Genomic DNA, 6,000 nt, shown 5'->3' with positions numbered 1-6,000 from the left:
ATAGATGAGAACTCATGCAAAATTCTTTCTTTTGGAAACTTTTGATTTTAAATTGTGTCTTTCAGTTATATTTTCTAGATATACTATAATTAAACTTTCAATGACTGTCTTTTATTCTGTAAATATTTCTTTTGTGTCACATGAATTTTACAGCAAAATAGTATTATGTTAAATAAATTGACTTGTGATGCAATTAAAGATTGTAGTTTTCCCTCCAGAAGAGATATGAAACATGTCAAGGTTGTGGGTCCAGCTTCTAAAGCTCTCTTTTTACATTGCCCAGATGACAGATTCTAGATTTGAGATTATGTGATTTAAAAATGGAAAGGTTGATTCAATCCCAGATCTGCATGCTGGCATATTTGAGGTATTTCTCAGCAAGCAGTGCAATAAAATATCTGGAAACTGACTGTTGTAGTCCTAAACTGATTACACCCTAACTGTTTATTACTGTTCACCATTGTCATTTATCAGAATAACCTATCTGCTCATACCCCTAAAATACTACATATTGATGAAGTCTCAGTGGTAATATTTCTGATAAAGAATAGCAAGTTAATGCTATCATAGTTAGGCTGCATTATATTAAGTTTATATTTGATTTAGCAAGTTCTTTCAACTTCTTGTCTAGTTTCTATTATGTAAAGAAAATAATGGTTTTGTTGTAGCATAGCTGTTATTTTAAAACTTGCTTAAAAGTTGAAAGACATTAGATACCTGTTACAGTTGGGCTCTTCAGGAAGCAGCCTCTGAGACAAGGATCACAGACTTTGGTTTTAGATATATCTGTGGTTGAAAATGAAGCCGTGTAGAGTTTATAGCAAGCCCCAGGAGAATAATCATAATTTAGACCCCTTGACTTCTAGACCAAAATATTCAGCAGAAAATTTTACACCACTCAAAAAATAGCAGCTGGGAGTTTCCTGGTTGCCTAGTGGTTAGGATTCCAGGCTTTCACTGCCGGGGCCTGGGTTCAATCCCTGGTCGGGGAACTGAGATCCCGTAAGCTGCAAGGCATGGCCAAAAAAAAAAAAAAAAAAAAGCAGCTGGATGCTCCTGGGCTCTAATAGTAAATGAGCATGGGACATGAATTGACCACGTAGCCAGAGCTGATCATCATGAGCTGGGCTCTGTTAGGCTTTCCAAAACATAAGATTCAGGGGGCCCAGCAATTTATTGTAAGACAGAAGTGGTACAAGTGGCAGCAGGCAAGAGCAGGGCCAAAGGGTAGACTATCATGTCATCCACCACTGTTGTACTTGGGCCTCTTGTTCATACGTGTTGCTCACAGCTATGGCTGCAAGGGTACCATAAAACCAGCTGATGGAGAGAATAAATTTCATGCTTAATTTATGTTTGGACTGCTGCTTCATTCAAGGCTAACCTTGAAATATAGAGGTGAGGGGAACTTCTCCCAATGGGCAGAACTTTGGGGATGATGTGCCTGATCATCTACCTTGTATGGGAAATGATGTGACGTAGACGAGGATATATATAGACTTATAGGCTGTGGTGACCTGTATTGGCTGGTTGGTCAGGGACCCAGAAAGAGAAAGAGTAGAAGATTAAGAACAAGGGAATCTGGGAAAAAAGCATATAGATAAACCTGTGAGACAGAAAATGAGAGAGTGAAGTAAATTAGGTGTGAAGATCTTTCCAGTAAAGCTCATAAGAGTTATGTATACTTTGTGTCTCCATTTCCTCATCTCACATGTTCTAAACGTACTTCACTTAACCTTTCAACCTCACCACTTTACTATCAAGGTCACTAATGGTCTCTGTCTTGCCAAATCCAGGGTCTATTCTTCACCTTTATTTACCTTATCGCAACAGCATTTGACATTAACCATCACCTTCTTTGTTCTTGAATTAAGGTTTTTCACGTCTTCTAGGATATCTAACTCCCTTGGTTTTCCTTTTATTACACTGAATACTAGTTTTCAGTCACTTTTTCAGACTTCTCGTCTTCTTTATGTCCTTTAAATGTTTAAGTGCTCCAATGCTAAGACCTTCGCCCTCTTCTCTTATCTATGTTTGTTTTTTCATTAGCTGATATTACATAGTCCTATGGCTTTAGATGCCATTTATAGCTGTCACTCCTCCCTGAGCTCCAAATTGGTATTATCTGCCTGCATGACATCTGCACTCGAATGAATAATGGCTAAATTAAAATGTCTAAACTGGAACTGTGGATTTCCCTCTGGAAATCTGCTTCTCCATGGGGTCATCCTTGGATCCTCTCTATCACACATCACATCTGGCCCATCCACATCAGATCTCACATTTGCACTCAAGATACAGCCTAAACTCAACCCCTTCCCACAATCTTTGGCAACCTCCCCAGGCTAAGCCTATTAAACTACACTGAAAGCTAATGTATTGACACCCCACAGTTGTATTCTTGCTGTGCTATAGTCAGTTCTCAACAGAGCCATCCCGGTGACCTTTTTTAAAAACGGAAATGAAGTCATGTCACAGCTCAAAGCCCACCACTGGTTTCCATTCTGTTCTGAATAAAATCCAAACTACTTGCCATAGACAAACATGGTCTACCTGATTTAACCCCTGCCTATATCTCTGACCCTTTCTCCTAGTCCAGTCTTCTCTTCATTGATTCATTCCATTCCCTCTTGCAGAAATTCTTCTTCCTCCTATCTTTTTGTGGCCCTTTCCCTTATTTGATTCAAGTCTCTGGTCAAATGCCACCTTCTTGAAGAGTTTTTGCCTGAGTTGCTTATTCAAAATGTGCATCTATCCTCCCCTTAGCTCTCACTATTTTTCTTCAAAGCACTTACCATTATCTGACATGCTATAATCTTTTCGTTTGTTTATTTTCTCCCTTTTCCTATAGAACATAAACTCATGAGGGCAGACATTAAATGTCTGGTTCACTGCTTATATTCATACCTAGAACTGTGCCTGAAATACTAAGCAGCATAGTAAACATTTGTTGAATTAAAAATCAATTTTGTAATTCATTGTCTCACCAACCTTGGAAGGTATACAAGATATACAATATTTAAGCCATTTTGCAGATGAGGAAGATAAGGCAGGAATGTTAAGTAACTTGGTGAAAATCACATACTTATATTATTCACTGTTTGTATATAGTGGCTTAAATTTCTTTTAGACTTTAGCACCAGGAGAAAAATGTCTGCTTGGGAAATATAATGAACATGATTTTTTTTTTCAAGTTTATGTTTCCTTCTTGAGCTTTGCTTTAGAAACTTATATCCAGGTTTCCACTTAAATCACTGCATTTTTTTGGTTGTTGTTGATCCTTACGCTTTATTTATTTTATTTCACATTTTCAAACTTTCCTCATTTAAAAAGTCTTATCTCTTCTGCTTATGGTCAAAATGTGCTTTATTTTAAGGTTTAAAATTCAAGTGAATAAATTTGGAAAAGTAAGCCAACTTCAAATCAGAATAACTAAGAAAGAATAAATTGTAAGGTATGAATTTGTTGTCGTTTTAGGTAAAAGTGTTAGCAAGGTAAAGTGAGATGATTTCCAACAGTCTTTCAGAGACTTTACAGATTTATCAGAGAAGGAAGAGCTCAGGAAAAAAAAAAGACCAAATAATAAATGAGGGTTACGTATTATTAATAATTCTGCTAAAAAGGCTGATATATTGAGCTCATTTTAAACATCTCTCTTTAACAAGAAAAATGAAGAAGGTAACGTGGGCAATTAGCTACTGACATGACCACTGCATATCTAGGTAATGATCAAAAGCGTGTGGGTGGTATGACCAGCCCAACCTCTCAAAAGGGGATGCGCTTTCTGACATGAGGCATGGAGTCTGGGCATTATTAACTATTTAAAGTTCACAGGGAATGCAGGTAAATTATTAATTTGTTTTAAGATTTTGATATTTATCTTCTGCTTAGTCGTTTGACCTTACAACACACTAATGTGCTTTAAGTTTACTGCAAAAGAGTTTAAGCAATTAAATATGAAGTAAGATTTATAAATGTCAGTTTTTTAAAGGGGAGTAAAGCATATAGAATCAGCAACCAACAGGAATATACTTTCAGAATTTTTTGCCTCTGAAAGAAACTTTTCTATTTAAAAAATAGTATCCCTGACATCCTTAGGAACAAAATGGATCCAAAGGCACATTTAATTATCACACTACCTGATAATATGATTTGTAATGTTACATCACATCATGCCATATTTCTTATTATACCATACTGTATTGTATTATATACTTGTTTTTTATTTTGTACCTATATTCCAAGAAAAGAATATAAGTCCTATGGAGTTGGGGATTGTATCCCTTTTTTTATGGTTATATGTCTGGAATATAATAGATCCTCAATAAATAGTTATTGAAGAATGTGTCATCTGACCTAATTGAATTTGAAGGCACAAGGGTCTGGTTAGAAGTAGAGTATAGAACAATAGTAGTCTTTGTCAACCAGTGGCAACAGTTCCTTAAGAAGAAATGTCTTGCTGGAATAAAGTGTCAGTTAAAGGCATACCTTTGGCAGATCACACGGTAACTGTCACATCATAGAATGATGAGCATGAAGAATACAAAAATTTTGGATGGCCTGACTGTGTTTAACTGTACTTGGGAGTTAAAGGAAGAACACGACAGGTTCAGGGCGGAACAATCTCAGCTCAAGGCAACGTCAGAGGAAAAGAACATTTCATCTCTTATAACCCAAATTTACATACAGAATCTGATTCTACAAGTTGGAGAACCTACAATACCAAGTGAATTACAGCTACATTTTTATGTGAAGTTTAGGGTTTCCATTTGAAAAATGAGGCTCTGAGAATTAGAATAGTGACTTTTGGAAGGATTCAGATGACTCTGAGTGACCCAGCTCCAAACTGTATTGAACAAAAGCAGTTCCACCTTCCAGTCTGAAGAGGCTTGTTTACCTTGTTTGGAGAACCTAGAATAACTTTATCAAGGATATTGCTAGTTATCCTTAGGCTCTACCACAACCATGCCCCACGACCTCCAATCTCGCAGCCAGAGTCAGATTTCACCATGCCCAAGGAAGCCAATTACCAAGTAAAACCAAGGATAGAAAGCTTACATATCAAAAGAATTCAAATATGAGATTAAAAGAATCCGAAACCTGAAGAATATATATGTGGATTCTTCAGTGATAGATAGACCATGGAGAAAACAACAAACTTTTAGATAGGGCAAAATTTATTAACATGGGGCGTTTACCTAAGATGCTGGATTCAGTGTGCTAGCCTGAGCAGTTAGCATTTTCTTAGTTGGTTAACTAAAAGCAGGATTCAACTGTGTTCTACAGTGAATGAAATGAACACTCCTTGATAATTATGTACAAGAAGGAAGCCAAATACATAGAGAGATGGGGAGTATCGTGCAGTCCATTCACTCACCCTCTAACTGTCCTCACCTCCTTCATTTCAATGGGAGTTACGAAATCCTGGCGTTTTGCTGTCTGAGACAATGAAGGCAGAGTTACTATGACAGACACAACGTGGGAACAAGAGTGAGAATTGTGAGGATCTTTGCTGTGGGCTCATGGATCATGGGGTCTCTAAGACGAAATAGGTGAAAAGTACACTAAGGCACTGCTTGATCTCTTCAGTGAATACAACTAGGTTTGGTGTGAAAAACCTTGCCCTAAGTTCCATGAAAGAGTTATATCCCCCGTGCAATTCCCAGAACTGAATTACTGGGAAAGTGGTTATTGTTGGGGGAAGATCCCACAATGATATTTTACATCATCTTCCTTCAATTGCAACTATTTGCCAAAGTGACTGAGCACTGGAGAAGGGTAAATACCCAGACCTTTTAGGATTATGGGACATTGGCTCTTAACCAGCACTAATCCTTCGAGACAGAAAACATCACTATTCAGCGTGAGGGTTTAAGGGGTCAAAGGAAGAATGGAATTTCGCTCTGTGTTTGTCTTGTAATTGTCTCAGTGGATCTGTCACACCCTGCGGTTACTATTGCAACCCTGAATGTTAGATTGAAAAAGGGACAATTAGAAATT

This window comes from Tursiops truncatus, chromosome 9, assembly GCF_011762595.2.
Source record: "Tursiops truncatus isolate mTurTru1 chromosome 9, mTurTru1.mat.Y, whole genome shotgun sequence".
NCBI classification, from domain to species: Eukaryota; Metazoa; Chordata; class Mammalia; order Artiodactyla; family Delphinidae; genus Tursiops; species Tursiops truncatus.
The sequence above is the reverse complement of the archived record's forward strand: the minus strand, read 5'-3'. Positions refer to the sequence as shown.